The following is a 9,886-nucleotide window of genomic DNA, read 5'->3' as shown; positions in this document are numbered from 1 at the left end:
TGACGGCGAGCAGAGAGGGTTGGCGATGGGTTTAGGGCACGCGAAGAGGAGAGGAAGAAGAGAGGGTCGGCGATGGGTTTAGGAGCAGGGCACGCGAAGAGGAGAGGAGGAAGAGAGGGTCGGCGAGGTTTAGGGTAGGCGAAGAGGAGAGGAAGAGTTTAGGGCACGCGAAGAGGAGAGAAGGAGGGTCGGCGATGGGTTTAGGGCACGGGTTTAGGGTCGGCAGGCGAAGAGGAGAGGAAGAAGAGAGGGTCGAAGAGCGATGGGTTTAGGGCAGGCGAAGAGGAGAGGAAGAAGAGAGGGTCCGGAGTCAGGTTTAGGGCACGCGAGGTTTAGGAAGAAGAGAGGGTCCGGAGTCGAGGGGCGGCACGCGACGGGAGCTTCGGAGGAGGAAAACCTAGATCGCGATTTCGATTTTGGTTTTGGATTTCGAGAAACCAAAATCCCGCCGCGGCTTCGTTGCCACGCTCTCCCAACTCGCCAAGCTGTCGCGTCCACGTCAGCGGGCGCGCACCAGCCGCTCAAACCAGGCGCCCATAATAGCACTATTGTATATATATATATATATATAAAAGTTGTGTGATGCCTAGATGATTTGTCAACTCATTAGGAGTGAGTTAACAATTCCCCGCACTTCGTTGGTACACCGTAATCCATCTAAATTAATGAGATGCTATTCTTTGAAGCAATACAATGGGTCTCAAATGGGATAACTAACACTATAACAAAAATGACTTTCTGCAGCACGTCATCCGCATCGCACATCATAGGCGCGCCGTTAATAGTTGCTTTGACAGCGCGCCCAATAAAATGCGCTACGGATAATATCATATTTTTATCAACCGCAGCGCGCAACAATAATACGCTGTTAAAAATACTTTTAACAGCGCACATTGTACGCTGTTAAAAATACTTTTAACGGTGCACAATATGCGCTGTTAAAAATAATTTTAACAGCATACAATGTGCGCTGTTAAAATTTTATATTAACAGCGTACAATGTTCGCTGTTAAAATTTATAAATTATAACTATAATTATATTAATTTTAATTTCTTTAAAAAATCCCTAAATTTCTCCCCGCGTGATATCCCGCCTGCAAGTTTTTCCCTCGTGCTGCCGCAAAATCCCGCTTCAGAGAAATCCTGTCCGTCATAATCCCTCTGCGCGCTGCCCTAATCCCGCTTCAGAGAAATCCGCCGCTCACCCTCCTCCCTCGCGCGATCCGCCGCTCACCCTCCTCCCTCTCGCGATCCGCCGCTCACCCTCCTCCCTCGCGCGATCCGCCGCTCACCCTCCTCTCTCGCCAGGTATCGCGCTCCGTCGTCATCGTCGCCAGGTATCGCTTAATTATAGTCCGTTCGAGTCGACTACCTTCCGCTTCTCCTCAGAGACTTTACCGTCCGTTCGTCGACTACCTTCCTCCCTCGCCGCCTTCTGCGTCGTCCATCCGCTGCTCGGCTTCTAGGTCTGGCGGCGGAGATGAGGACCGGGCAGTGAAGGAAGTGGAACGTCTGTTGGAGGAGAAGCGGAGGGCCGAGCTCGCCTCTCGCATCACCTCAGGCGAGTTCACCGTCCAACAACCCGGGTATTTTTCCCTTTCTCCTTTTTAGCCCTTAAGTTACTCCTTTTCCGAACTAGTATGGAATTTGGACCTTATTTTTCAAGTAAAGTTGGGTGCTTGCTCTGAGAGATGGGCTCTCTAAGCTGGGGCTGCCGGGGAAGTTCCTCGAAGGCTTGTTGTTAAGATGGGCCGCCGGTGTCAGTGAAGGAGGACGCTTGGAGATCCCTCAAGCGAAAGGGTCAATCAATGTCATCGCGTGGGTAATTCTCCTGTCTATAAGGTAGAGAAAAAATTGGGCAAAGGTGGTTTTGGTCAGGTGTATGTTGGTCGAAGAGTATCTGGTGGAACAGTGGGATCAGGTCCAGATGCTTATGAGGTTGAACTCAGAATTTTCCTTAAATATAAATATTTGCCACCCAATGAATGTTAATAGCTGTTTTTTTTAGGTGGCTCTTAAATTTGAGCATCGAAGTAGTAAGGGCTGCAATTTTGGCCCACCATATGAGTGGCAGGTTTACAAGTAAGCAACTTAATTTCATACTACATGCATACATTTGTTAATTCAAATTTATGCCAATCATTTATTAAATTGATTGATGTTGGCCACAAGCTCTCTCAATGGTTGTTATGGAATTCCATGGGTCCACTATAAGGGCCTTCAAGGGGATTATTACATATTGGTGAGCAGTTTTTTAACACACTACTAAACTCTTTTGGTTATGTTTGTTAAATTTGTTTTATTAAGCTTTAAAATTTCAGGTTATGGATATGCTTGGTCCTAGTCTTTGGGATGTTTGGAACTCAGTAGGCCAATCGTAAGGATTCTGTTCTTCTAATAATAATCTGTAATGTCTTAATGCTGCATTTATGCTATGCACTCACTAGTGTTTCTTACAGGATGTCTCCAAGTATGGCTGCCTGCATTGCTGTGGAGGCTATAGCAATTCTAGAGAAGCTTCACTTGAAGGGGTATTTTATTTTGTAGATATCTTAAATGCCAGCTTAAGAGTTTTGTTTGATTTTTTCATTATCTTTCTTTTTCTGTTTTCTAAATTTTCCATAATTTCTGGTCATCTTTGTGCATGGAGATATTAAGCCGGAGAACTTTTTGCTAGGACAACAGGAACTGCTGACGAGAAGAAACTTTTCCTCATTGATCTTGGTTTAGGTGTGTATTCATATTGTTTTGGCCAAGCATCTTCTCTATATTCCAACTTAGTTTTCTCATTAATGTTCATTTGATGCAGCATCAAGATGGAAAGAAGCATCATCTAGCCAACATGTTGAATATGATCAACGGCCTGATATTTTTAGGTGGAAAACACTTGTGTTTTTTAATGCAATTTAACCATTGTGCTAAATAATTTTCTTTTGCAGGGGAACAATTAGGTATGCAAGTGTACATGCTCATTTAGGTCGTACAGGTAGTAGGAGGGATGACCTGGAATCGTTGGCATATACACTGATATTTATCATGAGAGGAAGGTTACCTTGGCAAGGTTATCAGGTGCCAATTCTATCTACCTGTGGAATGTGGCTTTATGTGTCGTTTATTTTAACTTCTAGCTAAACTATTACAGTTCCTAGTTTATGTCAGAACTTGTATTTTTATGCAGGGAGATAACAAGAGTTTTCTAGTGTGTAAGAAGAAAATGGCTACTGCTCCAGAGTTATTATGTTGTTTCTGTCCACCTCCATTCAAACAATTTCTTGAGATTGTGACAAATATGAAATTTGATGAAGAACCAAACTATTCAAAGCTTATATCCCTTTTTGACAGTTTGATTGAACCATGCACTTCTCTTAGACCAATCAAGATTGATGGAGCTCTGAAGGTTGCTAGAATTTTGCACTATGTAGTTTTGCTCATCAGCATTACACTAGGCTTTATTCTATGCATTTTTTATATTTCCATGGTCTAGTAGTTAAGTTTCATTATTCATGTAATTAGGTGGGCCAGAAGCGAGGTAGATTGCTTGTAAACCTTGAAGAGGATGAACAGCCTAAGAAGAAAGTACGATTGGGAAGCCCAGCAACTCAATGGGTATCAGTTTACAATGCTAGAAGACCAATGAAACAGAGGTATAAAACAAACAAACAAAAAATTGATCCATTTTTTCTTTTCAAACTGTTTCTTTTATCCTGATCATTGATGATAGAATGTTCCTTCAAATAGAACATTCTAATTCTTAAGATATTCTTTCCCATGGATTTAGTTTCTTTTTGTTAGGAAAAAAGAGTCAATATTTTCCTCTTTCGCCACAGTTTTCTTTCTTGACAAGAATATTTGTTTTTTAACTGTTAAATGCTTACAAATGTACTCTTTTACTGGCCAGTACAAGCAGCTGATTTGCTGGTTTCAGGCAGATATTTTTAAGTGATTTCAGTAAGTTTTGGGCTTAAGGTAAGTCAAAATTATGCAAAACTTATTGATCCACAGCGAATAAGTTGATGTCTTAACCTTTATTAAGAACAGTGGCCTTGAACAATTCAGTTAACATTGTATCATGTATTCGCCAATCATCAACTATTCTTCAAAAAATTCTATAATTCATGGCATAAATCAATATGCGTAGAGGTGCACTTATTCAACCATGTCAAAGAAGGTTCAGGTACGAGCCTTACATCCCTGCTAGAGGTGCTGAACTGCTGCTGATTTTCATTGTTGGCTGCTGAAAGCTGGATTAATTTACACCTTTAAACCCACAAATTAACTTGGTTGAATAAATTACTGGCAACCTAGTTTCTGTACTGCATCAACTTGCTCAACACCTTTAGCTATTAAAAACTATACACTACATGAAACAAGAGTTCATTTATTCTCCATCTTATTGGGCTAAACAAATATCATGTAGTTTAAAATTTGAATCAGAACTTCATGTTGAATCTTTTCAGGTACCACTATAACGTATCAGATGCAAGACTTCAACAACACATAGAGAAGGGAATGGAAGATGGTTTATATATCAGTTGTGTGGCATCTTCTACAAATCTCTGGGCGCTCATTATGGATGCAGGGACAGGTTACTGCTCACAGATCTACGAGCTATCACCAGTCTTCTTGCATAAGGTATTTCCATATGAAATGGTTATAAGTTATTTTCTGTCTGTCTGTTGGTGGCTCTATTCTGTATGGTTTTGTTACAGGATTGGATTACAGCAATGGGAGAAGAACTACTATATAACTGCTATAGCTGGTTCAACAAATGGGAGTTCATTAGTTGTAATGTCTAAAGGTTTGTGCCAAACAGTATGAGACATCTTTGCTCCAGGAATTTTTAGGCAAATCAAATGCAACAGATGCATCAGGAAATGCAATGGTCAGAGATATTGGAGTTTACATGCAACAACAGGTTCATATCTTATTTACATCATATTTTTTGTTCAAACTAATCTCACTAGTATATGATTCAATCTTGTTCGATTTAGGATCATAGTTCATAAGTATACTCTGAGTGCATATAATAATTTGAATTTCTGAAATTAATTAAAAGCATATTAGTAACTAAACTATGCCTATGATTGAAGCAGTGGTGGAATCTAGCACTTTTTATTCTCCATGATATTATCTATCTACTAGGTATATTCAATTTGATGGATGACCCAAGAAATTTCTTCTTCTCCAGGTTTCTCCTCCTTTTATAGAAGGAAAAGCCCTGTCACATTGTTGCATAGGGAGTTCTATCATTTTCTACATCTTTCGTGTTATTTTCCCTCCTGCATATTTTCCAAAGATGGGCAAGGGGAAGAAAAAAGCACTTCCAATCAACAAGGATAGATTCATCAGTAAGATGTTCATTCGCAGAGACTTTATATTTTCACAGAGATTCATCAACAAGGATAGATTCATCAGCAAGAAAGCTCTTCCAGTCAACAAGTATATATGTGCTAAGTATCAGCACATATATACACATTACTTCATGTATTTTCTGTTTTTCTTTATGTTCAAGATAACAAAGTCTTGTAAGTTTATCAAAACAGATGTGAATGTTATATATAATTGTTGGATTATAAATGTGTAATTTTATATGGTATTTGTGTGTGGTATTTATGTTATTAATTATTTGAGTTTTGAGTTTATAATTGTGATTTGAATGATTTAATTATTTTATTTTATCCACAGCGCACATTGCGCGCTGTGATTGATCATATCCGCAGCGTACATTGTGCGCTGTGGAAGTTCACATCCGCAGCGCGCAATGCACGCCGCGGATGATCACATCCGCGGCGTGCATTGAGCGCTGCGGAAGCTCACATCCGCAGCGCGCATTGTGCGCTGTGGATGCGATCATCCGCGGCGTGCATTGCGCACTGCGGATGTCTAACGACTTTTAACAGCTTGCAACTGTGCAGCGTGCGATGTGCGCTGCGGATAGCATATTTGCGCGCTGCGGAAAGTCATTTTTGTTGTAGTGTAAAGTTATTCACTAAGGATCCTTCTCTAGTTATCATACTAGGCTTGATGTTCTTGTAGGCATATCTTAACCTAGAGAATTCTTGTGATTTGACATTGCAGTTGAATAGACCCCTATGATATGTGTTAAGGCCTTGTTCTTAGGCATTGGTTTCGACTTTATCATAAATTAGTCTTGACTCCCTAAGATCACGTCTAAGTATTTGGAGCCTCCAATAAACTTCTCTAGGTTTTTTTTTTTGTTTTTTTTTAACTTAAAGTTTCTAAACTTAGGGTTCTCCATCTCTACCTATCATTGAACATGAGTAGACTTTAGCCTTAACTTTTCTAAGTTCCAGTTCTTGGGAATTAGTCTTTCTCTTGGACCTATCTAATTAAAAACTAAGATTAAGTATTAAAATTTGTAATTTAGAGGTTGAAGAAGAATTTGTTCCCCTTGTGGATCTTTTGAATTCCACCTTAACTTGAGCTTCCCTTCTTTGCATTTTCCATGTAAGTTTGATGAGGGACTGGTCTTGGGATTCAATGCCTTGAGTTTCTTGTGCTTGTAAAGATTTGTCATCAAGGTTGACCATGTTGTTCCACAAATCTTTTACATCTACACACTTTTTGAGCTTCAAAATTTCAATTTGATCTTTTGTCCACTTATTCCTTTTACATTTTTTTTTGTTCTTATCTTTTGGAGATTCAAACTCTTCTTGTATTGCAAATCCTATTTGAAGTCAATTTGAAAGTAAACTTCCATCTCTCCATGAGTTGAAATCTTCTTCATATTCTAGTGTTGAAAATTGAATACATGTCATTAGTCTTTTTACTAGAGAACGCATGCATCTTATATCACTTATAAGGATTGATGGTTAGGTCCGATCGAGAATACTTGAGTTTGACTAGACGTGGAGGGGTTGATAGTTGATACATTCTTACAAGTACACAAATACTATACTTGTTTGATGTTAGTAGGCATGCTCGTGCCCCCGGGGCATAGTTGAGTTGGTTACGATAGGGCAGATTTACTGAAGTGGACAAGGATCGAATCTCAGCGAAGCCGAGGCAATACCCTCCCCCGTCGTGGCCAACTGCAATTTCTCGATTTATCTGCTCATAGATGGTCGTGGGGCTGATCGTGTGAGGCCGCTAGAGTGGCAGATTTCACCTTTTGCCCCCGGGACATAGTTGAGTTGGTTACGATGGAACAGAGTTGCTGAAGTGGACAGGAGTCGAATCTAGGCGAAGCCAAAGCAATGCTCTTCTTCGTCATGACCAACTGCAGCTTCTCAATTTACCTTCTCACAGATAATCGTGAGGCCGACCGTGTGAATTAAGCCGCTGGGGTGGCAAATTTCATCTTTTTGCTAAAGTAGTAGGCATACTCGTGTGTACCAATTGATCATGTCAAGTATTATATGCAGTACAAACAATGATAATAAAAGAAACACACACACTACACAATGCAAGGACGTAACATGGTTTGGAAACTTCACTCCTAATCCATGATTGACTCAATTGGTGAGTGATTCTAAATAGATTTCACTAGACTTGCCCCTTCACCAAAAGTAATGAGGGGAATTTCTTACCATTTTTACATGTGATGACCATAATAAAAGCTCTCCTCCTTAAAATGACAAAATGTAAAGCTAAAAGTGAGAAGATTACCAAGAGCCTTTAAGCTTGTCCAAAACCTTGGAGACCTTCGAGAAACACAAACATTTGATTGCAAATGTATCAACAACAATGTCATGGAACCATGCGATCTCAAAGATCCTCAAGAGCTTTTATAGGAAACCCCTCTAATGGCTCTATTTTACACATTTGTTCATTAATCGGGTACAAATAGCCATTGAGCAACTAACAGGTATATGACAAATTTATTGGAACTCTTATCTGTTGGTGCAATTAACTTTCAAGATTTTGATGTTTGTTTGAGCAATATATTTAATAGAGTAGTCAAGGTTGGATAAGTAATTCAGTCAAAGTTGACTGAGTTAGCAAGGAGTTTAAGCAAGTTAAGATTGAATGAATGCTTAGAAGTGAGTGGTAAAGTCTAAGCATGTCAAGAGTAACTAAATGCTTGACAATTAAGTGTAAGTAAGAAGTCTTGATAGGTCAAGATGGATTTAGGCGAGTGTAAGAAGGTCAAGAATGATTAGAAGTCTGGCAAATAGAAAGCCAATAAGTTGAGAGAATCCGATGTTAAGCAAGGGGAAAGTCTAGGTCAGATGATCCTCTTGGACAGTTATTTTAAGTAATTGGAATCCGTACGATAAGGAATTACTGTTGTTGCAATCATGCCCATAAGTTATGTTTTGACGTTTGACACCAATAAACCTTAGAGCACAAGATGAGATATCTAACTTGTGTGTTAAGTGTGCAGGAAAGTCCTTACGGAGTAAGACAAGTGGAGAAAGTCCAAGAGGAAGTCTTGGCATGAAGAAGTACAAGAGGGTCGGGGAGCGAGCTCTCGGTGCAAGGAAGTCCTTACGAGGTAAGGCAAATGAAGATCAAGAAGGTCGACGACCAGAGTCTTGATCAAGCATGGAAAGTCCTTGCGGGTGAGAAGACCGGAGGCAAGGCAAAAGAAAAATCCAAGGTCGAGGAGCGAGCTCTTGGCACGGGAGAGCCCTTACGAGGTAAGGCACATGAAGATCAAAAAGGTCGACGACTAGAGTCTTGATCAGGTGAGGAAAAATTCATTTTAACCATATTTCACTGTTACCAGTCAACTGAGGGTAAGCTCAGTCGACTGGCACCAAGTATTATGCCTAATACGCAGGTTCAATCGACCAAGATACGGGCCAGTCGAATCAATTTTAAGTTTAGTCGACTAGATTTTAAGGCTAGTCGACTGAGGCAACACAGAAGGCTGAAGGACTCGACTGGACGTTCACGTCAGTTGACTAAGGTCAAAATTAGTCGACTAATAGGAAATTTAGTCGACTGAGTTTTGAATTCTGACGAAAATCAGACATGATATCAGCAGTTCACTGGCCGTTGTCAAGGTTTGACCACATCAGTCGACTGGAGTGGTAAATCCAGTCGACTGGTTACCTAAAAGCTAAGCTGGTATAAGGGGTGAGTGCACTTCGTGGAAAAGACACTAACCCTCATTCAAACTCCAAGCTCTTGTGCTCTAGTGATCAAGCAACCACCTGGTGTTCAACTCAAAAGCTTGGAGCAATCTTGTGAAGAAGAAGAAGCCTCTACATTGTAATTATCTCTTCTCTTCTTCTTCATTTGTGTACTTCATTTGAGTAACTTGGTGTAAGAAGGTTTCTCCGCCTTAGGTGTTTTGACCGAGAAGGAAAGGAATAGTGGAAGAGTGGCTGAGTGAAGATCCTTAGATTAGTCGCCTCAAGGAGGCGGATACCAAGTAAAAGTCCTTTTTGTTAGCATTGTAGAGTTGTGAGTAGTGTAGAGTTGTTTCCTTCATCGATAAAAGTTCGAAGAGAAGCTATTCAACCCCCCTTTTAGCTTCGCAAGATCCTTACAATTACAACTTAGGCTAGGTGTGACATAGTCAGCCTAGTGGGAGCTGACACATAGACCATGTCCTGAACTAAGTGAGTATAAGATGGTGAAAGGAATTGAGGCACGAACAACTATAGTTGCTGAAGAATTCAAAAGTGGTTCTGAGCAGTTAGGGTGTATAGAAAATCACTGTTTGTAGGTGACAATATGCTACCACTATAGAGTCTATTGGGAAGATAGAATATGGAAGTAGCTATCTAACTATAGTACTAACTGCAGGTGATAACAACACTACCATTACTGGTCTAGTGGACAATTAGGATGTATAGATAATCATTGTCTACGGGAGATAATACGCTATCACTATTGGGTCTAGTGGCATACAAGATGTGGAGGTAGCTATCTAGCTATAGTATTGAATGTGGACAATAACACGCTACAACTA

The 9,886-nt window shown here is 40.3% G+C and overlaps 1 pseudogene; it reads left to right on the top strand.

Moving 5' to 3' along the window:
- Positions 1–262: 262 nt before the first annotated feature.
- On the top strand, positions 263–5,479 carry LOC141829730 (casein kinase 1-like protein HD16; annotated as a pseudogene).
- The last annotated feature ends 4,407 nt before the right edge of the window (positions 5,480–9,886 follow it).

The sequence above is a fragment of the Curcuma longa genome, chromosome 5 (assembly GCF_044706935.1).
Source record: "Curcuma longa cultivar G26 ecotype Majalengka, Jawa Barat chromosome 5, ITB_CL_G26_1.1, whole genome shotgun sequence".
Taxonomy (NCBI): domain Eukaryota; kingdom Viridiplantae; phylum Streptophyta; class Magnoliopsida; order Zingiberales; family Zingiberaceae; genus Curcuma; species Curcuma longa.
The sequence above is the reverse complement of the archived record's forward strand: the minus strand, read 5'-3'. Positions and strand labels throughout refer to the sequence as shown.